The sequence below is a fragment of the Cetorhinus maximus genome, chromosome 1 (assembly GCF_964194155.1).
Source record: "Cetorhinus maximus chromosome 1, sCetMax3.hap1.1, whole genome shotgun sequence".
NCBI lineage: Eukaryota > Metazoa > Chordata > Chondrichthyes > Lamniformes > Cetorhinidae > Cetorhinus > Cetorhinus maximus.
In genome coordinates this window covers 188,849,174-188,874,095 of record NC_135879.1, presented here as the reverse complement: position 1 = coordinate 188,874,095, position 24,922 = coordinate 188,849,174, and the positions used below count along the sequence as shown (strand labels likewise).

General features: G+C 45.8%; 2 long non-coding RNA genes across 2 annotated transcripts in view; both read right to left on the bottom strand.

The window, feature by feature from the left end:
• Positions 1–24,483, bottom strand: part of LOC144686088 (uncharacterized) — a 185,036-nt gene extending 160,553 nt beyond the window's left edge. Inside the window, exons 1-2 of the long non-coding RNA XR_013577849.1 lie at positions 24,207–24,483; positions 22,938–23,880 (exon numbers count right to left, since the gene is read on the bottom strand). This is a non-coding gene — a long non-coding RNA (uncharacterized LOC144686088). The remainder of the gene's footprint in view (positions 1–22,937; positions 23,881–24,206) is intronic.
• LOC144690663 (uncharacterized) lies at positions 10,985–12,919 on the bottom strand. The gene is made up of 2 exons (XR_013578932.1): positions 12,733–12,919; positions 10,985–11,813 (listed from the first exon to the last, which is right to left on the bottom strand). It is a non-coding gene; the product is annotated as an uncharacterized LOC144690663 (long non-coding RNA).
• Positions 24,484–24,922: the final 439 nt, after the last annotated feature.

Here is a 24,922-nt window from a genome sequence, read left to right as displayed (position 1 = left end):
GTAAAACAGCAGCTGCCTCCACAAAATGCGCATGTGCAAATCCCGACCTGGGCCCATTCCAACCCCCGCAAAAATGGTAGGTACTGTGTTTGGGGTCAGGTCTTCCATATTTCAGCCTCTTCCACCATTTTTGCATTGTGAAATTTCAGGCCATAGTGTAGTAATGGAGGCCAGTACACCCAGTGAGATGAGCCGTACCTACCTCCAAATGGATGTTAGCTCTGAAGAAGTCATATGGACTCAAAACATTAACTCTGTTTCTCTCTCCACAGATGCTGCTAGACCTGCTGAGTTTTTCCAGCATTTTCTGTTTTTGTTTCAGATTTCCAGCATCCACAGTATTTTGCTTTTACCCAAATGGATGTTAATGGGCTCCAATGTAGGAAGGGAAGGGAGAGGCTCCATGCTAAGCAAGCAGGCTGAAGTCACAAAGATCTTTTTCTGATTTGTTTTGAGCATACATGGGGCTAAAGTGAACAATGTTGAGATTTGGAAAGGAGATCTTTCCAGGAATCAGCAGGCTGATTATTGAGCTGTATGGACAGGTAGGTAATGGACATGTGCCAGCAGTGACACTTGTACCCATATTATGCAAATTAGAGGCCTACAGTGAGGTCACCACATTGCGTGCAACAGTGGATGGCAGCATTGTGTCCTGTGGATTTTCAACAGCCCTGTTGTGAAGCAGTTTTGTTTGAAAAAAATACCCTGGCAAAATATTCTGAATTCCCTCATTAATGGAAAAAGAACTTCCCTGAAAACCTACACTCCAGACAACTCCCTCGTGCCTAAAAGAGAATAGCTGGCATGAAATCACCTAGAGCAAAGGTGTCCAAGCTTTTGTCTTTGTGGCCATATAAGTACTTGCCAAGGAGTAAAAATATAAAATGCTGGAAAAACTCAGCAGGTCTGGCCGCATCTGTGGAGAGAGAAACAGTTTCAGGTCCATATGACCCTTCTTCAGAGCCAGGAGCACTGGGACCACAACCCCGTCCCGACCCTCAACTTCAGCAAGAGTACATGATAAGAGTAGGAAACTGAGCTGGTCCCAACATAGTGAGAAATGCATGTGGCCTTTGGGAGTGTGGAGCCTTTACCCGTCGCTTCAGTGGGACTAGTTGTATTGCCAACCGGTACAATGGCTTCTACCTGAGGCTCCAGTCCAGGGTCAAGGTCTAAATCTTAAAAGAAAAGCTACTTAAAAAATACTAATTTAGCCTAGGTTATGTGATCGAATCTCTGGAATGCGAGTCTTCACAACAAACCTTCTGACTCATATGGAGTGTCGATAAGGCTGACGGTTGCAAATGTTTTTCTAACTTCTGTTTTTGGTCGTTTCCTGATTAATGTGTTGAGTCCCACGGATGTACTATTTTTCTCTGCTCCAGTACGTACTTGTTGATGCGTTTCTTTACTTTCCAAGCAAAAGCAAGAAGAGAAATAAATACATTCCCCAATTCTCCCAGGCCAGCCGGGCTGAAGGGGTTTGCAGCAGGGCGTAGAGATTTATACGGCAATCTCCCTTCATAACACGGAATACTTCCTCTAGAGTTGCTGCTGAGTTTATTGCTGTATTTGTTGATTATTTTTATAATTTACCCCACTTTGGGTCAATGCTGACCTTCTAGATTTAGACTGAGCGACCTTTTGGAGCTAAAGTCCCAAGAGCGCTCCTTCCTCTGGGTGTGTCTGAGGAACTGCGTGTAGAAGGTCACACGATCCAAGCAAACCATCTGTGATGACGCAGAGTATCTGTGCTTCCTTGTTGTAAACGCTGCCCTTTCAATAAACGACGCTCGTCATTTCAAAAGAGAAATTCCCTTTGTTTTGCTGCAGCTGTAAACATGACCTAACCTCTCTCCAATCCTGGTTACATAGCTGCAGATTTGTCAACAGCTTCAAATAAATTTTAATACACAACAAGCTACAGTTATTTGGCACCTTTACCACAAAAAAAAACCAGGGCAACAGAACCCGTACATCAGGAGAGATGTGACCAAAGTCCACGATATTTTTGGCAGATTTTTAAAGGCGAGTTTTACTATGGGGCTGCTTTGTTCCTGACCCAGTTGCACGCTTTTTTATATATTCATGGGATGTGGGCTTTGCTGGCTAGGCCAGCATTTATTGCCCATCCCTAATTGCCCTTGAGAAGGTGGTGGTGAGCTGCCTTCTTCAACCACTGCGGTCCCTGTGGTGTAGGTGCACCCACAGTGCTGTTAGGGAGGGAGTTCCAGGATTTTGACCAGCTACAGTGAAGGAACAGCAATATATTTCCAAGTCAGGATGGTGAGTGACTTGGAGGGGAACTTCCAGGTGGTGGTGTTCCCATCTATCTGCTGCCCTTGTCCTTCTAGATGGTAGTAGTCATGGGTTCAGAGGGTGCTGTCTAAGGAGCTTTGGTGAATTCCAGCTGTGCATCTTGTAGATGGTGAATTCCACTGTGCATCAGTGGTGGAGGGAGTGAATGTTTGTGGATGTGGTGCCAATCAAGTGGGCTGCTTTGTCCTGGACAATGTCAAGATTCTTGAGTGTTACTCATCACAGGATTCCTAACCTCTGACCTGCTCTTTTAGCCACAGTATTAATATGGCTAGTCCGGTTCAGTTTCTGGTCAATGATAACCCCCAGAATGTTGATAGTGGGGGATTCAGTGATGGAAATGCCATTGAACATAAAGGGGCGATGGTTTGATTCTCTCTTGTTGGAGATGGTCATTGCCCCTGGCTTATCTGTCAGCAAGTGAGTAGATTACAATGTACTGCAGACTCAGAGACCAATATGAAATGAAGCACGTGCTATTTATTTACACAAACAACAGAGCACTAACACGATGTGTTCTTCTCCAAACAGACCCTACTCTAGACTAACATTAACATGGTAGTTCACGCTACACAGCCATTGGGCCTTACAGTCACGTGGCCAATCTGCTCACAGTTTCTTAAATGTGTATCACACCTCAGATTACCACACCCCTCCCCCTTTACTTGAAAGTACATTTTACAATATATTAACTATTTACAAAAATGAACTATTTACAAATTCAGTCTCTCAGGAGGCTTTTTCAAACCTGTCGACTGTCTTAGTTCTACGACTTTGGATGGTTTATCTCAGGCCTCCCTCTCAGAAGTTATCTGTCCACTAGGCACTCCAGTAGGAATCTGTAAGTTTGCCTCTTCAACTGTCTCAGGGTCAACCTTCTGCAGGTACTTCCAAAGCAAGAGGAGTTCCTTCTACCTGTGGTGTAGACTCCAACGGAAATTTCTTGTGGATCCATTTCCCGTTTCCTGAGGTGATCTAATTATCTCCTGATTATCCGATCTTCAACTGATATATGGTAAGACAGGGTCCTGTCACTGCACTGACTTCACCTAATAGTCATTTGGGCCCATCTCCAAAGTTCTTTGCAAAAACTCATTCTCCTACAGTGAAGCTTCTTTCACCACTGTGGTAACATGTCCATTTTTCTGGGCCTCCTATCTTCCCTCTATCCTCCTCCCTAAATTTGGCGTTATGAGGCGTAACCGTGTCCTGAGACGTCTCTTCATTAATAACTCTGCGAGAGCAATACCAGTGGTCATATGTGGCGTGGTTCTGTAGCTGAGCAGGAAGCGTGATAACTTTGTTGCTATAGAGTCCCCCTCTAGATTTTTCAGTCTGGCCTTGAAGGTCTGGACTGCTCTCTCAGCCAACCCATTGGATGCAGGGTGGTATGGCGAGGTCTTAACATGTGTTATGCCGTTGAGAGTTATAAATCTTTGGAATTCCCCGCTAGCGAATGCTGTTCCATTATCAGACACTATCATCTCTGGTAAACCATGTATCGTGAAACCCTAATGCAATTTGTCTATGGTGGTGACAGATGTGGGTGATCTCACCTCATATACATCCATCCATTTGCAGTGAGAGTCGTTAAGTAAGAGGAACATTGTGCCCAAAAAAGGTCCCACGTAATCAACATGGAGGCAGAGCTATGGCCTTCCTGGCCATTCCCAAGGATGCAGTGGAGCAGAAAGAGACAATTCCTGCACCTGTTGGCACTGCATGCAGCTCTTGACCATGTCTTCAATTTCAGTGTCCATCCCTGGCCACCATAATTAACTGCATGCCAACATTTTCATTCTGGAAATGTCAGGGTGAAAGTTATGCAATTCTCTCAATAATGGTTGTCTTCCTCTGGGAGGCACAATGACTCTTGCTCCCCACAGTAAGATGCCTCCTGGCAGGTGCTGTTAAAATAGGGCTTCAATTCGTCCAACTTTGGCTCGTTAGACCATCCCTGCAAGACTTGTTCCCTGACATGAGACAAAACTGGATCACGGTTGGTCCATTCTCTGATCTGTTTGGCATTCACTGGTGATGAACCCAGAAAGTTTAATATTAAGTCAAATTCTTGAGGGTTGGGGACACGCACATTGCTGTCCTCTAGAGGTAATCAGCTCAGTGCGTCAGCATTGGCAACCTGCCTTCCCGGCCGGTGGATAAAAGTATATTTATAAGCAGTTAGAATCAGTGCCCACCTTTGGATGCGTGACGAGGCAATTGCGGGTGTTGCCTTATCTTCCCTGAAGAAGCCTAGTAGTGGCTAGTGGGCAGATACTATGGTGTAGTGGTGACCATGGATGTATTGGTGGAATTTCTTAACGCCAAATACAGTGGATAAGCCTTCTTTCTCTATTTGTGAGTATCTTTGTTCTGCCACACTGAGTGTTCTTGAGACATAACCAATGGGCTGTTCGGAGCCATCCGCCATCCGGTGGGAGAGTACAGCCCCTACTCCATAAGGGGGTGCATCGCATGTTAAAATCAATCCTTTCTTTGGGTCGAAATGTATCAATAGGGCCGATGACTGTAGTAACTGCTTCACTGCTGTAAATGCTTGTTGTTGTGGAGCTTGCCAAGTCCACCTGTCGATTTTCTTGAGTAACCCGTATAATGGAGCCAGAAGTGTCGACAAATCTGGGAGAAAATGACCATAATAATTAACCATTCCCAAGAAGGACTTGAGTTCTGTGGCGTTTTTTGGGGCTGGCGCCTCGCCAATAGCTCTCACCTTGTCTTCTACTGAGTGAAGGCCCTGCGAGTCGACCCTATGACCCAGGTAAACCATTTCTTTAGCTTGGATGATACATTTTTCCCTTTTCAACTGCACTTCAGCTTGTGAGAAATGCTTCAATACCTCATCCAAGTTAGCCAGGTGTTCTTCATCAGTTAGTCCTGTTACTAGGACACCATCGATATAAACCACCACATGGGGTAGACCTTCGAGCAAATTTTCCATAGCCCGTTGAAAAATGGCACAAGCCAATGAGACTCTCAAGGGTAACCTGGTATACTGGTATAACCCCCTATGTGTGTTGATATTCACAAAATCCCGAGAGGCCTTTTCTAGCTTGACTTGCTGGTAAGCGTGGCTCATTTTGAGTTTTGTATATGCAGTTCCCCCTGCCAGTGGCACAAATGTTACCTGCCACTTGTCAGCCCAAGCCTGGATATTGTACAGCTCTTGCTGTATTTGGACATGTCCTGCTTCAGTATCTGAGGAGTTGCGAATGGTGCTGAAAGTTGTGCAATCATCAGCGAACATCCCCACTTCTGACCTTATGATGGAAAGAAGGTCATTGGTAAAGCAGCTGATGATGGTTGGGCCGAGGACACTACCCTGAGTGATGTCCTGGAGTTGAGATGACTGACCTCCAGCAACCACAACCATCTTCCTTTGTGTTAGGTATGACTCGAACCAGTGGAGAGTTTTCCCCATGATTCACATTGACTCCAGTTTTGCTAAGACTCCTTGATGCCACACTCGATCAAATGCTGCCTTGATGTCAAGGGCAGTCACTCTCACCTCACCTTGGGAGTTCAGCTCTTTTGTCCATGTTTGGACCAAGGCTGTAATGTGGTCAGGAGCTGAGTGGCCCAGCGGAACCCAAACTGGGCACCAGTGAGCAGGTGATTGCTAAGTAAGTGCCGCTTGATAGCAGTGTTGATGACTCTTTCTATTACTTTACTGATGATGGAGCATTGACTGATGGGACAGTAATTGGCCAGGTTCAATTTGTCCTGCTTTTTGTATACAGGACATACCTGAGCAATTTTCCACATAGCCAGTGTTGTAGCTGTACTGGAACAGCTTGGCTAGGGGCGTGGCAAGTTCTGGAGCATAAGTCTTCAGTACCTTTGCCGGAATATTGTCAGGGCCCATAGCCTTTGCACTATCCAGTGCTTTCAGCCGTTTCTTGATATCACGTGGAGTGAATTGAATTGGCTGAAGACTGGCATTTGTGATGGTGGGGACCTCTGGAGGATCATCTGGATCATCCACTAGGCACCTCTGGCTGAAGGTTGTTGCAAATGCTTCAGCCTTATCTTTTGCACTGATGTGCTGGGCCCCTCCATCATTGAGGATGGGGATGTTTGTGGAGCTTCCCCCTCCAGTCAATTGTTTAATTGTCCACCAGCATTCACGACTGAATGTGGCAGGACTGAAGAGCTTAGATCTGATCCGTTGGTTGTATAATTGCTTAGCTCTATCTATCACTTGCTGCTTATGCTGTTTGGTATGCAAGTAGTCCTGTGTTGACGCTTCACCAGGTTGACACCTCGTTTGTAAGTATGCCTGGCATGTCCTCCTGCACTCTTCATTGAACCAGGGTTGATCCGCTGGCTTGATGGTAATGGTAGAATGGGGGATATGCTGGGCCATGAGGTTACAGATTGTGTTTGAGTACAATTTTGCTGCTGCTGATGGCCCACAGTGCTTCATGAATGCCCAGTCTTGAGTTGCTAGATCTGTTCTAAATACCCCATCTGAAGCCCGCATTGCTATGTGGAAAGACCGGCTCGCCAGTCTCGAACAACCCCCAGCGATGGAAATTCTACCAGATGAAAGCCTTCCCCCAGGAGCTAATTGCAACTGGGCAACCTGGAAGTGCCTTAACAGACTTAGGACTGGTGTAGGTCGTTCAAAGGTGTCACTAAGCAAATGGGGATATACAACCTGCCTGACAACTTGTGAATGTGGAACTGAGCCACAGACTATGCAACATCTCCTGCAATGTCTATTGCTAGAGGAACCCTGCACTGTTGCAGGGTTCAACAACAAGACGCAAAAAAATGTCCAGTTCTGGCTGGGCCATGTATAGACTGTCCGTGGACAAGATAAGAAGAATATCCCATTTAGCACAGTGGTAGTGCCACACTACACAATGGAAGGTATCCTCAATGTGAAGGCGGGACTTCATCTCTACAACGACTGTGCGGTGGTCACTCCTACCAGTACTGTCATGGACTGGTGCATCTGTGGCAGGCAGGTTAGTGATGATGAGGTCAAGTATGTTTTTCCCTCTTGTTGCTTCCCTCACCGCCTGCTGTAGGCCCAGTCTAGCAGCTGTGTCCTTTAGGACTCGGCCAGCTCTGTCAGTAGTGGTGCTCTCCTAATTTTGGCACTGGATGTTAGTAAGGAGGACTTTGCGATTACTGTTGTCATTTCTGGTACCGAGGTTGATGCTGGGTGGATTGTTTCATTTCTTTTTTTGTGACTTCGTAATGATTTGTTACAACTGAGTGGCTGAATCACATCCAGATGGGTTTTTTACAACAATCAACAATGTACTTTAAATTCCAGACTTTAATTGAATTCAAATTCCACCCTCTGCCTTGGCAGGATTTGAACCCAGGTCCCCGAACCTGGTGACAAATCCACTACATCATCGTATCCCCTGTGTTCTGTGAAGGGCCATACAGTTGAAGAGGAGGCAGCTGGTGCTCCTGCTGCTGCTGCTGGTATAGTTGATGTTGGTGCTGCTTCTCCCCCTGCCCCTCAGCAGAGGTGGAATTAGAAGTTCCACGAGCTGCTCCTGTGCTGTTTTGAAGGCTGACGGCTGGAAAGAGCAACTGAAGGTGAATGAAGTGCAAGACAGGTGAAGTGCCTTCCAAGAGGCTGTCAATCACCTGTCAAGCAGTGGAAGTACTTTCTGAGAGAAGTGCTTACTGGACTAGTAATCCAGAGCCCTTGACTAATGACCCAGAGACATGAGTTCAAATCCCACCATGGCAGCTGGGGAATTTAAATCTAACTGATTAAATAAATCTGGAATTGAAAACTCCACATGACAATGAAACTATCAGATTTTCATTAAAACCCCGTCTAGCTCACTAATGCCTTCTAGGGAAGGAAATCTTTCCAGCCTTATCCCTTCTGACCTACATGTGACTCCAAACCCACAAGAAAGTGGTTGACTCTTAAAAGCCCTCTGAAATTGTATAGCAGGCCACTCAGTTGTATCAAACCTCTACGAAAAGACTGATAACAAAGAAATATGGATGGACCACTCAGCATCAACCAAAGCATTGGACACGAAAAAGGCACACTCAGCCCAGTCGACTCTGCACCACCATCCCACCTAAGCCTCCAATGTGCCTGTCAGATATCTGAGTCCACACCACACCCCCAACCAGGAGACCTTAGACCTCATCCCTCAGACATCCCCCAACTTCTCCCCTGGAATCAGCAGCCCACATGATTGACCCAATCACTGCTGCCCACACCCAGCCCCAAATACTCCCCCATCTCCCCATCCCAGACTGGGACTTATCTGCTGCTGTGGCCTTTAGTGACAGACTCCCCGGCCGACTGGAGACTCAGACTGTTAATCGGACCAGCCTCCGGGTGGGGAAATGATCAACGACAATATTGGCAGGCTGTGGGGAAATACTAAATTGTGGGTTCCCCACAACCTTCTGACTGATCCATTCCCTCCAGGTCAGGTCAGTAAAAGTTCCCTCCAAAGTTTCAGTTGGAGTACCATTCGTCAGAACCAGTCCTGAAATATGAACATTTTCTGTTTTAATTACCGATTTCCGGCATCCACAATATTTTTCTTTTGTTTTAAGGTGTCAGCGATGATCTGCTCAACACTTACTGGGAAGTGAAGTGTGATCCTGTGAAGATAAAAGCAAAGAACTGCGGATGCTGGAAATCCAAAACAAAAACAGAAACAGAAATACCTGGAAAAACTCAGCAGGTCTGGCAGCATCAGTGAAGAAGAGCACAGTTGACGTTTCGAGTCCTCATGACCTGAGAACAAGTTCAGCCAGACAGAGGAGAGCAGTGGTGGATGGGGACTGTTCGGGCCTCTGTTCGAGGAAGAAGCGGAGAGCCACCAGACCATCCCGGTGGGGGATGGAGGTGTAGAGGGATTGGACGTCCATGGTGAAGAGGAGGCGGTTGGGGCCAGGGAACTGGAAATGGTTGATGTGACGTAGGGTGTCAAAGGAATCACGGATGTAGGTGGGAAGGGACTGGACAAGGGGAGAGAGAAGGGAGTCAAGATAGCGAGAAATGAGTTCCGTGGGGCAGGAACAGGCTGACACAATCGGTCTGCCGGGACAGTCCTGTTTGTGGATTTTGGGTAGGAGGTAGAAGCGGGCCGTCCGAGGTTGGGCGACTATCAGGTTGGAAGCTGTGGAAGGAAGATTTCCAGAGGAGATGAGGTCAGTGACAGTCGTGGAAACAATGGCTTGATGTTCAGTGGTGGGGTCATGGTCCAGAGAGAGGTAGGAGGAAGTGTCTGCGAGTTGATGCTTAGCCTCTGCGAGGTAGAGGTCAGTGCGCTAGACAACAACAGCACCACCCTTGTCAGCAGGTTTGATGACAATGTTAGGGTTGGACCTGAGAGAACGTAGTGCAGTAAGTTCAGAGAAAGACAAGTTAGAATGGGTGAGAGGAGCAGAGAAAATGAGATGACTAATGTCACGCCGACAGTTCTCAATGAAAAGATCAAGAGAAGATAAGAATCCAGAGGGAGGGGTCCAGGTGGAGGGAGATTATTGGAGGTGGGTAAAAGGATCCGTTGAACGGGGAGAGGACTCCTGCCCAAAGAAGTGAGCACGGAGACGAAGGCGGCAGAAGAAGAGTTCAGCATCGTGCCAAGCCCGAAATTCATTGAGATGAGGGCGTAAGGGTATGAAACTAAGTCCTTTGCTGAGCACTGAATGTTCAGCGTCGGAGAGGGGAAGGTCAGGGGGTATGGTGAATACACGGCCGGGGCTGGGATTGGAAGACGGGATGGGGACAGAGGGACAGGCAGGGGTGGAGGGTCCTGGATGGGTGTTGGTGTCAATGAGTTGTTGGAGCAGAGAACAAGTTCAGCCAGACGGAGGAGAGCAGTGGTGGATGGGGACTGTTCTGGCCTCTGTTCGAGGAAGGAGAACAAGTTCAGCCAAATGGAGGAGAGCTGTTCAAGAGAACAAGTTGGTCATGAGGACCCGAAACGTCAACTGTGCTCTTCTCCACCAATGCTGCCAGACCTGCTGAGTTTTTCCAGGTATTTCTGTTTCTGTTTTTGTTTTGTGATCCTGTGAAGATTGTACTTAAGGCTGCTGATGATCCTTGGGGCAGAATCCGGCCAGTCCCACAGGCTTGAAGGCAGAAAAGGGGAGGAGAGTCAGAGGTATTAGTGTCAGGTCAGGTCACTGCTGAGATCTGCCCGGTTGTGGAGGGATCACCCACTGAAGGTCTAGCCCAGCAGGTGCCTGGCGGCAGTTGCAGTGAACTGGCATGATTCATCCTTCAACCCTCCCCGCAACCCCGCTGGAGTCGCAGCCAGCAGTGGATCACAGCTGTGGCTGCTGGCCATCATATTGAGGTGTTGAACACCACTGCAGAGGGCGCCTCAAGTTCCTCTTCCTGCAGTAGCAGCCCCCCACCACGCCCCTCCACTGGTGGTGCTGCTCCTCTTCCAAGGCTACGGGCCCTCTGATTGGCCTGCAGCCACAGGAGCATACCCATCATCCTTAATTGGATGGCAGTCCTGAAGGTGGTCTTAATTGGTCATCTCCAGGAAGATTTCCAAGGTGGGTGCCCTGACACCCATTGCATTGTTGGGATCTGGAAATAGCCCCAATCCTCATTTTTTAAAAAGTGAACAAGATTCTCCCCTTACAGTATTTTCTTAATACAAGGCAGCAGGATGTGAGGTAATCATAGGAATTGTGGATTTTAATTTTTTAGGTAAGTTAATGCATTGACAACTTGAAAGTTATGAAGACAACTTCATGCCAAGGTCAATAATCACTAGGTAATAATAATAGCAATCTAAGTTTACAATGAAATCAAGCACTACATAAATTAAGTGAAACATAAGGACAATGCAGCTTTTGCATTATACATGTGCATATGTTTCCGTATTTTAAAGCATGTTCCAAGATACACGAATACTTGATTTCTTTCATGTACTCATCCAACTCTCAATTTTATTAATTTTACAACATGCTTGGTATTGTACTGAATGTTATAGTCTCCTGGGTTATTTAAAGCACTTAACACAGGATCCACACACAGCTTTTTAATTTAAGCCCATGTCCCACAAGTGCAGAAATTGACTCCATTTTATGATCATTTTACAATCATGTTCATTATTTAACAGTAAGATGTAAAATGTTGTCTTTATTTTAAGTGGTTTTTCATGGCCCTATTTTATCCGGTTTTCCTCTGGAGCCGCTCACAGTTCCGTTGGCTGTCTAATGCTGTCACCCCCTGGCCCCTTACAGTCGCATGGTTTGAACGTACCAGGAATCTGACTGTCCCACTTTCTCTCAATCTTCAAGAATGGCATCAATTCATTATTGTTTTCCAAGAAAGCAGTCATTAAATGACCTTATTTAGCCATTGTTTCATTTTTTTCTTGTTTTTCTGCAGGTTTTCTTGTGGCTTTGTTCAGATTGGAGAGAGTTGAGTATTATATGTCTCAGGTGCAGGGAATCTCCCATCTTCCTCATCTGTTGTGCCAACTCCTTCATGACTTTTAGATCTAGAATAAACACATCATTGCTATTATATTTGACTCTAAAATATAAAACCTTATTCTGACCCTAAATCAAGTATTTTTCTGTAATAAAAGCAAAATACTGCCGATGCTGGAAATTTGAAACAAAAACAGAAACAGAAAATTCAGCTCTGAAGAAGGGTCACACAGACTGGAAACGTTAACTCTGTTTCTCTCTTTACAGATGCTGTCAGACCTGCTGAGTTTCTCCAGCATTTTCTGTTTTTGTTTCTTTTTTTTTATATAATGTTCATTAGGGTTAGGGATTTCATTTCTGAAGACTTGCATTTTTTTCTACTTTTGTTACTCATTATTGGCATCAATAAATCTGGTGTAATGCAGATTATGCGCAGAGTTAAACTTCCACTATTCTGCTCCAACTGTTACATCAGTGCCAATTTCTCCACATCTGCCACCAGCCTCCTTTTGTGTAGTTTTGGGCTCTCATGACTACCCAAACTTAACAACAATTTGCATTTAGAGAGCTTCGTTGTGGGGAAATTAAACTAATTTCAGATAGCTCCCTCAATAAACAGACAAGAGAATTTCACGCCATTCAGTCTCAGAAATAAAAGAGCATTGTATTGACGCACCGCGCCTATCACCCGGAGAACCCCCAGCAAAAACTGTATTTAATCCTGATCACCCTCCAGAATTCAGGCTGTCCGGGTTAGTCATTACAGCGAATACTGCACAGAAAAGAATTGAATACAATTGTAGTAAGTATATCTGCATGAGATACAATACCAGTAAAGAAATCTTAACTCCTAAAGGAAAGAAAATCTAACTCATATAGACTGCAGAAAGCGTAGTAAAGGCCTGGACTACCATTGCCAATATTGGCGTCGTAATCGGCAGATAAACGATCATATTTGAATCTTTCGACGGCGCAAAGTGCGCTCACCTGCAGGGAATTCCTGACACTCCGATCCTTTGAAGTTTGTCCGCGTTACTGGCTTCATTAATCTTTGCTCCTGTTCCAAGTGGGATATAAAGCAGTCAAGAAGTACGCAGCAGTAGGAGTCCACTTGCTCGAACAGTTGGCTGGGGTTGAATGGAGCTTTGAACTCTTGGCAGAATTTATATAGCATGTGGCACGGGAGCTATTACGAATGTGCAAAGAGTTCTGTGTATCCCTGTGACTGGGAAAGTACCACAGCAAGCGAGTATTTCCAGTAAAACCGCAGTTTCAGTACTCAGTTCCTCTCCCCGCTGGGACTGCAGGAGAGTCCCGGGACGCACGAACATGGACGTTGCACTGAAAGGCAAGCGGGATTTTTGGTCAGGATCGGGACCCGAACAAGGGAGCTGCATGGGGAGGGGTGGGGGTACGTTCGATAAGGGGAGAGGGTCACAGGAGATCGCTCCCCGCCTACAGCAGAGGTACTCCCCTTCCTGCTTTTTACCCCAAGTTGTGAAAGTAGTGGGCTGGCCACTTTCTTTCTGCCTTCTGCCCATTGTGTTCTGGCGGTGGAGGCAGAAACAGGCAGCTTAAGGGCTTCGGTGGGTCTAAGGCCGGCTGACAATGCCCACTGTAACATGGGGACCGCTCAGGGGTGGGCAGGAAGGCGGTGGGCCAGATGCCCTTTTCCTTTCTCTTTTTATTTTACGTGCCCCTGCCATCTTCGAATACGCTGGGAGGGGCCGTAAAATTCCCCTTATGGAGTCGGTGACTAGGAAACAAAATGGCAAGGATGGAAAACAATGATCTGATGTTAATGCACATTTCCTTCAAAATAGTGAATGGTGGCGCCTAAATACCACAGTGAAAACATAACAAGGATTGTATTTACTGGCTCAGCAACTTTAACTAGTCATTAGTTTAGTCACACAACCCGTCAACGTCCAGACCCAACTTCGGCTTTTAACACTGTTTAGATATTGTAGAAACTTGATCATGTGACATCTGCTCACATGACACCCACTCACATAGCATCAATCATATGGCATCTGCAAATGTTATTGCGTGTACCTTATGAGGGTTGGGGCTCCTGCAGTTGAGTGTCCTTACTTGTGTTTTTATGCTAGCACATGTGTGAGAAATTGTGAGGACCAGGAAGCAATCCGAGAACACGTGAAGAAAAGAAACCAAAAATGGGAAAGAAGGGAAACTAAAAGTGAGGGAGTGATTCACAGAACAAAAACCAGAGGCAGGAGGAATTTTGATTTTATTAGGCTAAAAGGGTTGAATTATAAGTACAAATGACTATAGCCCGTAAGACCATAAGACATAGGAGCAGAAATTAGGCCATTTGGCCCATCGAGTCTGCTCCGCCATTCAATCATGGCTGATAAGTTTCTCAACCCCATTCTCCCGCCTTCTCCCCGTAACCATTGATCCCCTTACCAATCAAGAACCTATCTATCTCGGTCTTAAATACAATCAATGACCTGGCCTCCACACCCTTCTGTGGCAATGAATTCCATAGATTCACCACTCTCTGGCTAACGAAGTTTCTCCTCATCTCTGTTCTAAAAGGTCTTCCCTTTACTCTGAGGCTGTGCCCTCGGGTCCTAGTCTCTCCTACTAATGGAAACATCTTCCCCACGTCCACTCTATCCAGGCCTTTCAGTATTCTGTAAGTTTCAATCAGATCCCCCTCATCCTTCTAAATTTCATCGAGTATAGACCCAGAGTCCTCAAACGTTCCTCATATGTTAAGCCTTTCATTCCTGGGATCGTTCTCTGGACCCTCTCCAGGGCCAGCACATCCTTCCTGAGATACGGGGCCCAAAATTGCTCACAATATTCTAAATGTGGTCTGACCAGAGCCTTATAAAGCCTCAGCAGCACATCCCTGCTTTTATATTCTAGTCCTCTCGAAATAAATGCCAACATTGCATTTGCCTTCCTAACTACCTACTCAACCTGCAAGTTAACCTTAAGAGAATCCTGGACTAGGACTCCCAAGTCTCTTTGCACTCCAGATTTCTGAATTCGCTCCCCATTTAAAAAATAGTCTATGCCTCTATTCTTCCTACCAAAGTGCATGACCTCACACTTCCCGACGTTGTATTCCATCTGCCACTTCTTTGCCCATTCTCCTAACCTGTCCAAATCCTTCTGCAGCCTCCCCACCTCCTCAATACTACCTGTCCCTCCACCTATCTTTGTATCATCTGCAAACTTAGCCAGGATGTCCTCAGTTCCTTCATCTAGATCATTAATGTATAAAGTGAAAAGTTGTGGTCCCAACACTGACCCCTGCGGAACTCCACTAGTCACCGGCCGCCATCCTGAGAAGGACACCCTTATCCCCACTCTCTGCCTCCTGCCAGACAGCCAATCTTCTATCCATGCTAGTACCTTGCCTCTAACACCATGGGCTCTTATCTTACTGAGCAGCCTCCTGTGCGGCACCTTGTCAAAGGCCTTCTGGAAGTCCAAGTAGATAACATCCATTGGCTCTCCTTTGTCTAACCTACTCGTTACCTCCTCAAAGAATTCTAACAGATTTGTCAGGCAAATTCCTGTCTTTTGCCTCACTCCCTTCTTAAACAGGGGGGGTTACATTAGCGATTTTCCAGCCCTCTGGGACCCTCCCTGACTCCAGTGATTCCTGAAAGATCACCACTAATGCCTCCACTATCTCTTCAGCTATCTCCTTCAGAAATCTGGGGTGTAATCCATCTGGTCCAGGTGATTTCTCCACCTTCAGACCTTTCCATTTTCCTAGCACCTTCTCCTTGGTAATGGCCACCATACTCACCTCTGACCCCCGACTCTCTTGAACTTTGGGGGTGTTACTCGGGTCTTCCACCGTGAAGACTGACGCAAAGTACCTATTGAGTTCCTCCGCCATTTCTTTGTTCTCCATTAATACTTCTCCAGCATCATTTTCCAGCGGCCCAATGTCCACTTTTGCCTCTCTCTTACCCTTTATATATCTTAAAAAACTCTTGTAATCTTCTTTTATATTACTGGCTAGTTTACCCTCATATTTAATCTTCTCCCTCCTTATTTCTTTTTTGGTTATCCTCTGTTGGTCTTTGTAGACTTCCCAATCCCCTGGTTTCCCATTGCTCTTCGCCGCACTGTATGCTTTCTCTTTAGCTTTTATACTGTCCCTGACTTCCCATGTCAGCCATGGTTGCCTCGTCCTTCCTTTAGTATGCTTCTTCCTAGGGATGAATTTTTGCTGTGTCTCCCAAATTACTCCCAGAAACTCCTGCCATTGCTGTTCCACTGTCTTTCCTGCTAGGCTCATCTCCCAGTCAATTCTGGCCAGCTCCTCTCTCATGCTTCTGTCATTGCCTTTATTCAACTGTAATACCGTTACATCTGATTCCAGCTTTTTCCTCTCAAATTGTAGGGTAAATTCTATCATATTATGGTCACTTCCTCCTAAGGGTTCCTTCACCTTAAGCTCCCTTATCAAATCTGCCTCATTACACATCACTAAATCTAGAATTGCCCGTTCCCTAGTGGGCTCCACCACAAGCTGCTCCAAAAAGCCATCTCGTAGACATTCCACAAATTCCTTTTCTTGGAATCCACTACCAACCTGATTTTCCCAGTCTACCTGCATATTGAAATCCTCCATGATCACTGTAACCTTGCCTTTCTTACACGCCTTTTCTATCTCCTGGTGTATCTTGTGCCCCACATCCTGACTACTGTTCGGAGGCCTGTACATAACTCCCATTATGGTTTTTTTACCTTTACGATTCCTCAATTCTACCCACACAGATTCTACATCATCTGACCCTACGTCGTTTCTTGCTATCGATTTAATTTTATTTCTTACTAACAAAGCAACCCCACCCCCTCTGCCAACCTGCCTATCTTTTCGATAGGATGTATATCCTTGCATATTTAGCTCCCAGTCCTGATCCCCTTGTAGCCATGTCTCCGTGATGCCCACCACATCATACCTGCCAATTTCAATCTGCGCCACAAGCTCATTTACCTTATTTCGTATACTGCGTGCATTCAGATACAACACCTTCAGTCCTGTATTTCCCGTCCCCTTTCTCATTGTCGTCCCTTTATCTGATGTGCTTGAAGTTAGATTCGTAGCCCTTTCCAAACACTCTGTCCTATTTTGTGTTCTGGAGAATTTAATACCCTCTCCTGGGCTCTCCTTTCTTTTCAGTTTTTTCATAATTTTCCATGAAGTTGAATCTACCCCTCCACACGCTAACCTGCTGCTTTGTTTCCCATTAGTCATACTTCTTGGAGTTTACCCTTCCCTTTCCCCCCTCTTTCTATTTTAAAGTCCTGTTGACCACCTTATTTACCCTTTTCGCTAGAACATTGGTCCCAGATCGGTTCAGGTGGAGATCGTCCCAACGGTACAGATCCCTCCTGTTCCAATACTGATGCCAGTGCCCCATGAAATGGAACCCCTCTTTTCCCGCACCACTCCTTTAGCCACATGTTTACTTCCCTTATTCTCGCGTCCCTATGCCAATTTGCACATGGCTCGGGTAGTAATCCGGAGATTATAACCCTTGAGGACCTGTTCTTTAATTTAGTTCCTATTCCTGATAATCCCCAAACAGGTCCTCTTTCCTAGTCTTACCTATGTTATTTGTCCCGACGTGGACCACAACAACTGGATCCTCCCCCTCCCTCTCCAATATCCTTTCAAGCCGGTCAGAGATGTCCCTCACCCTGGCACCGGGCAGGCAACATACCATGCAGGACTCTCGATCCTGCTTACAAAGGATGCTATCAATTCCCCTAATTATAGAATCCCCTACAACTACCTCTTGTCTTTTTGCTCCCCCCTCTTGAATGGCCTCCTGTGCCACGGTACCGTGGTCAGCTGGCTTATCCTCCCTACAGCCCTGTTCCTCATCCACACAGGGAGCAAGTACCTCGTACCTGTTGGACAAGATCAAGAGCTGAGGCTCCTCTGTTCCTGAACACAGGATCCCTCTACCTGCCTCACTTGCAGTCACACCCTGCTGACCCTGACCACTGACCGAATTTGAGTTACTTAATCTACCGGGTGTGATCGCCTCCTGAAACAAAGCATCCAGGTAACTCTCCCCCTCCCGGATGTGCCGCAGCGTCCGGAGCTCGGACTCCAGCTCATCAATTCTGAGCTGGAGTTCCTCCAGCAACCAACGCTTGATGCAGATGTGGTCACTGCGGCTCGCAATGGGGACTATGGAGACTATGCTCATTTTCTCTTGAATATATAAGTTTAATGGGTGATCTAATTTGAGGTGTTTCAGATGCTTAATGGATTTGATAGGGTAGATATCTAGAGGGAATCTATCTCCTCAGATGGAGTAGTTCACTACAAGGGGACATAAAATTAGAGCTAGACTGTTCAGGGATGATGTCAGAAAGCACTTCTTCACACAAAGGGTAATAGAAATCTGTAACTTGCCATCCCACGAAGCTGTTGAGGTCAACTGAAACTTTCGAAATTCAGGCTACAGAACCATGACTGGTAAATGGGGAGGCGATGGCATAGTGGTATTGTCATTGACTAGTATTCCAGAGACCCACGGGACCTGGCTCTGGGGACCCGGGTTTGAATCGTGCCACGGCAGATGGTGGAATTCAATAAAAATCTGGAATTAAAAGTCTAATGACAGCCATGAAAGCATTGTCGACTGTTGTAAAACCCCATCTGGCTCACTGGTACACTTGCCTATATCAATCGAGGCACAGATTACAAAAGTAGGGAGGTCATGTTGGAGTTGTTTAGAACCTTGGTGAGGCCACAGCTGGAGTACTGTGTGCAGTTCTGGTCACCACATTATAGGAAAGATGTGATTGCACTGGAGGGGGTGCAGAGGAGATTCACCAGGATGTTGCCTGGGATGAAACATTTAAGTTATGAAGAGAGGTTGGATAGGCTTGGGTTGTTTTCGTTGGAGCAGAGAAGACTGAGGGGCGACCTGATCGAGGTGTACAAGATTATGAGGGGCATGGACAGGGTGGATAGGGAGCAGCTGTTCCCCTTAGTTGAAGGGTCAGTCACGAGGGGACATAATTTCAAGGTGAGGGGCAGGAGGTTTAGGGGGGATGTGAGGAAAAGCTTTTTTACCCAGAGAGTGGTGACGGTCTGGAGTGCACTGCCTGGGAGGGTGGTGGAGGCGGGTTGCCTCACATCCTTTAAAAAGTACCTGGATGAGCACTTGGCATGTCATAACATTCAAGACTATGGGCCAAGTGCTGGTAAATGGTATTAGGTAGGTAGGTCAGATGTTTCTCACGTGTTGGTGCAGACTCGATGGGCCGAAGGGCCTCTTCTGCACTGTGTGATTCTGTGATTCTGAATATCCTTTTAGGGAAGGAAATCTGCCATCCTTACCTAGGCTGGCCTACACGTGACTCCAGACCCACAACAATGTGGCTGACACTTAAATGCCCTCTGAAATGGTCTATAAGCCACTCAGTTGTATCAATCCACTACTCAAAAAAGGAATGAAACTCGACGGACCACCAGGCTTCAGAAACAACAACAGCAAACTCAGCCCTGTTGACCTTGCAAAGTCCTCCTTACTAACATCTGGGGGCTGGTGCCAAAATTGGGAGAGCTGTCTCAGACTAGTTAAGCAACAGCCTGACATTGTCTCTAAGTTATGATTCTGTGAAGAAGACTATGTCCCAGACACCACATTCACTGTCCCTGGGTATGCCCTGTCCTACCTGTAGGACAGACCCAGCAGAGGTGGCGGCACAGCGGTATACACTCATTGAGGATGATGGGAGTCCTCAACATCGATCCCAGACCCCATGAAATCTCATGGCATCTGGTCAAACATGGGCAAGGAAACCTCCTACTGATTACCACATACCGCCCTCCCTCAGCTGATGAATCAGTACTCCTTCATGTTGAATGTCACTTGGAGGAAGCACTGAGGGTGGCAAGGGTGCAGAATATACTCTGGGTGGGGGACTTCAATGTCCATCACCAAGAGTGATTACTGACTGAACTGGCCGAGTCCTAAAGGACATAACGACTAGACTGGGTCTACAGCAGGTGTTGAGGGAACCAACAAGAGGGAAAAAAATTCTTGAACTCATCCTCACCAACCTGCCTGCCGCAGATGCCTCTGTCCATGAGGAGTGACCACTGCACAGTCATTGTGGAGACGAAGTTCCACCTTCACATTGAGGATACCCTGCATCCAGTGTGGCACTACCACCAGGCTAAATGGGATAGATTTTGAATAGATCTAGCAACTCAAGACTGGGCATCCATGAGGCACTGTGGGCCATCAGCAACAGCAAAATTGTACTCGAACACAATCTGTATCCTTATGGACTGGCATATCCCCCACTCTACCATTACCATCAAGCCAGGGGATCAACCCTGGTTCAATGAAGAGTGCAGGAGAGCATATCAGGAGCAGCACCAGGCATACCTAAAAATGAGGTGCCAAACTGGTGAAGCTACAACACAGGACTACTTGTGTGCCAAACAGCATAAGCAGCATGCAATAGACAGAGCTAAACAATCCCACAACCAACGGATCAGATCTAAGCTCCTAAGTCCTGCCAGATCCAGTCGTGAATGGTGGTGGACAATTAAACAACTCATTGGAGGAGGAGGCTCCACAAATATCCCCATCCTCAATGATGGAGGAACCAAGCACATCAAAAGAAAAGGCTGAAGCATTTGCTACAATCTTCAGCCAGAAGTGCCAAGTGGATGATCCATCTCGGCCTTCTCCAGAGGTCACCAGCATCACAGATGCCAGTCTTCAGCCAATTCAATTCCTAATATCAAGAAACGGCTGAAGGCACTGGATACTGCAAAGGCTATGGGCCCTGACAATATTCCGGCAATATTACTGAAGACTTGTGCTCCAGAACTTGCCGCGCCCCTAGCCAAGCTGTTCCAGTACAGCTACAACACTGGCATCTACCCGGCTGTGTGGAAAATTTCCCAAGGATGTCCTGTAGACAAAAAATGCAGGACAAATCCAACCCAGCCAATTACCGCCCCATCAGTCTACTCTCGATCATCTGTAAAGTAACAGAAGGGGTCATCAACAGTGCTATCAAGCAGCACTTGCTTAGCAATAACCTGCTCACTGATGCCCAGTTTGGATTCCGTCAGGGCCACTCAGCTGCTGACCTCATTACAGTCTTGGTTCAAACATGGACTAAAGAGCTGAACTCCCAAGGTGAAGTGAGAGTGACTGCCCTTGACATCAAGGCCGCATTTGACAGTGTGTGGCACCAAGGGATCCTAGCAAAACTGGAGTCAATGGGATTCAGGGGGAAAACTCTCTACTGGTTGGAATCATACCTAGCACAAAGGAAGATGGTTGCGGTTGTTGGAGGTCAGTCATCTCAGCTCCAGGACGTCACTGCTGGAGTTCCTCAGGGTAGTGTTCTTGGCCCAACCATCTTCAGCTGCTTCATCAATGACCTTCTTTCCATCATAAGGTCAGAAGTGGGGATATTCGCTGATGATTGCACAATGTTCAGCACTGTTCGTGACTCCTCAGATACTGAAGCAGTCCATGTTCAAATGCAGCAAGACCTGAACATTATCCAGGCTTGGGCTGACAAGTGGCAGGTAACATTTGCGCCACACAAGTTCTCAGACACCTCTCACTGTTAATGGCCCCGCTCTTATCACACTCCCTCAATGTTCTATTAAACAGAGGATATATAAAGATGTATGGGAATATGAAATGTAAACTCTGGTCATATAAGTTGCAAACACTCAAGTACATAGGAACAGGAGTAGGTTGCCCAGCTACTCATGCCTGACCTACCATTGAATTGGATCATGGCTGATTTGTACTTGTTGTACGAAATGGCTGTCTAATAACCTTATAAAACCTTAAATAAAATCATTAAATGCTGGAAATACTCTATTTCCAGTATTTTCTGTTTTTATTTCATATTTGCAGCACCTGCTGCATTTTGCTTTTATAAAATCTTAAGCTGTTTTATTAAGAAAGATTCTATACCAGTCTGCTGGGCTGGCACAGGTCAGTATAATCCTCTCTGCCAAGAACATGGCTCTAGCACAGGCCCTGGCACAATCCTGATAAAGTTGGATCTCATGTCCCATATCTAAACCAACTGTCTGAGTAAAGGTTAAACAGGATGCCGTAACATGCCATAAACCACAAGATAAGTTCATGGGCTTCTGACTGAAATGGGAAGGATCTGCTTTGAAAACCTGTCCTAACGAACAATGTGATTGTCTCACACCATTCACCAGCCCCTAGAAATAAAGCATATAAATGGGCTTTTGGGAGGAACATAAACTACTTCAGACAAAAGAGCTTCTCTATAGGGATCCATGCCATTTTGGTTAGCTCAAGAAGAGACTGCCACCACCAGCTATGGAGATCAGCATCCCCCTGCTTCCTCCCTCCGTTTGTCCAGTTCAGGACCAGTGAAACATTCTGAGGAGACTGCCACTGTCAGCTATGGAGATCAACATCAATCGCTTCATCTGTCCATTTGTCTGATCCAGGACCAGTGAACTGTTCTCACCTGTATGGGTTGTTGTCTTTTCTACCTATTTAGCTTATATATCATGTCTAAACTGTGGCTTCTTAATAAAATTATTTAAATTCACCCCAGACTTCGACCTCCCCTTTTGAGTAACCTGTGACTCCCAGGCCAAATCTTACAACTACACTGGCTTAGGTACGGAACTTTATGGGATGTTTGGAAGGGTAGGGAGTGCCCAAAAGGCACTGTGTTATGTTTTTTTGTTCAGCCATTACAGATATGGTTTTTTCCATAAACCATTCAACTCTGAAAATCTGAAAAGTGGTGCTATACTACCCTGACCTGCCTTCCACAGCAAATATTCCTCATTCATAAGTTTCAGCTTTGCCCTGTACTTTAAAAAGTATTCACTGTGGGAAGGAGTGATGAGCAAGAGGGGCTAAGGGTTTAGAACAATTAAAGTTGTGAGTGCCGAGGGATACAAAGAAATCAGAGATCTCCTTGACTCTGACTGAGACAGCACAGCCACATAGGCTTCATCCATTCATTTTGAGTGGAAGTCTAAATTTTCCCCCATTCTGTCTAGAGGTAACCATAGCTAGGGTTTTGATATCAATGAGGCTAAGGTATAAAGACAGAGATCACAAATCAGACCACAACAGTTGTGCAGATTTAAAAACATTTATTTCGAACTGCAGAGAATTACAGTATCAAACAACTCAGAATTATTGCAAGGTTTATTCACAGTAGAATTGTTATACATATGTAAGATAACCTGGCATTCATAGAGGATGAAATATTAAAAAGTGTTTTTACTGGCGATTCTTTGTACACTTAAAAGTTTGCTTACAGTATACGTTTCCTCATGAATAGCTACTTTTAGTTCATACAAAGTCAAAATAGTTATCTGATTCATTAAACCAACATTTCACATTAGTATCAATGCAGCACAATAATTTAAATTCAAACATCTTATTCAATGAGTATAAAATATCTCAGATGAAACGTAAAATTCCCGAAATCCACAACAGATCTGCTAGATACAGAGTTAACTGTTTTATTTCAAATGTTATCTAGTATTTGCTACTTTTTTCCCCCACAAGCAAAAATCTCACCTTTGTCCACTGGGCTCAAGAAAGGTGTTGTTATGGTCGACTTTACAATTTAACATTCAGCCATTGCAATTTTACAAACGTGTGATACCAACATAAACCTTCGTTTTACAATGTTTCGCACCTTTTGCTCTCCAGCGTGTAGTATTCAGTCTAATCCTCCAGCAGGTTGATCATTCATCCCATGAAACAAGTTCCTCTCAAAGCTATTATTTATTAACCCTTCCCCATTTGACGACCATATGCGTTCTTTATAAGCGGTGCCATCCGCGCATGCCCGGACTTGACTTCTTCCAAGGGCCAAACGAATCCTATTTGAGTGAGCCGAGCTCAGTGTAGAAAGCCGGTAAAGAGAGCTGAGACCACGTTTTTTTTTTTAAAAACCATTTTTGGTGTTGTAACCTTGGGTTAATTCCGATGTGCCTCGGCTCGGCCGCTCAGGTCGACTGTTGAAACACTTTGAACGTGTTCAACATGAGCTGGAGGAAGTTGAACACATCTCCAATATTCCTCAGCTCCAATGCACATTCCTTGACAGCCTTGGGATCTGAAAGCAGCAAAAACAATAGCAGGTTGGTTTAATTTTCTGTCCAAAATCAATCATTTTTAACTAAACCTCAGTAATTGAGGCACTGCATATATTTTTTTTAAAATCCCCTACAGCTTATTCCATCGCTGTTCGCGCGACTTGGTTTCATTATTAAAGATATTTGTTTCGCAATTAGAAATGTTTATGCGAGCAGACGCGCTTCGGATTTTACTTTGCCCCAGCGTCAACTCCGACTGGAGCAGCTCAACTCACAACTATCGCTTACAGTGCGAGGCCAGTGAATCCCTCTTACCCTCGAACGGGGCTGATCTGAGGACACTTACCCTTGCAGGGAGTGGGCCGCGGGCGGCCAGGGTGCTTTGCTGCGGAGCCCAGGCGAACTTTCATTCTGTCTGTGGAGTCTGGACTATTTCAGTTGTGTCGGACGGGCGGCAATGTGAAGCGCGCTGCTCGATGGCTTCTCCTGTGTTGCTGAGACACACTCAGGGCCTTTAGTGCCTTTAAAAGTACCTTGAAGCCGGGGAATCCCAGAGACACAGCACCCAAGCAACGGCAGTCACGCAAAGCTGTCTCTCAATCAATGTAACAAGGAAGCTGGCCGCTTATCTTAAGGCGGGTTTATATTTAGACTTTCTACGTAATGAAAAAGAAACTGGTTCATTTCAAAACGTCATTTCTGTCTTGTCATACTTGTTTTTGCGGCCTGGGCTCTCAATAATCCTTATATGGACAGACATATAGAGCGAATTAAATACAAAAGCCTGAAGTGATTCAATTTATTTTAGATTTTAAAAACAAGTTTAACGTTATCCTTACCTGCCTTAATCACTGTGCTCCTTTTTTAATAGGACACCCTGAACCCAGTCAATGTCACCTCCCTGGTTTCTCGGTTAATCAGACTGGCCGGTATGAAAATGAATCTCTACTGCCAGCTCCATGTTCTTGCCATCCATTCCTTGACCACTGTCTCCGACTTGCAGTCTTGATGTCCAATTTAACCCCAAACTAAGCTTCTTACCCAAGTGATCACCATCACAAA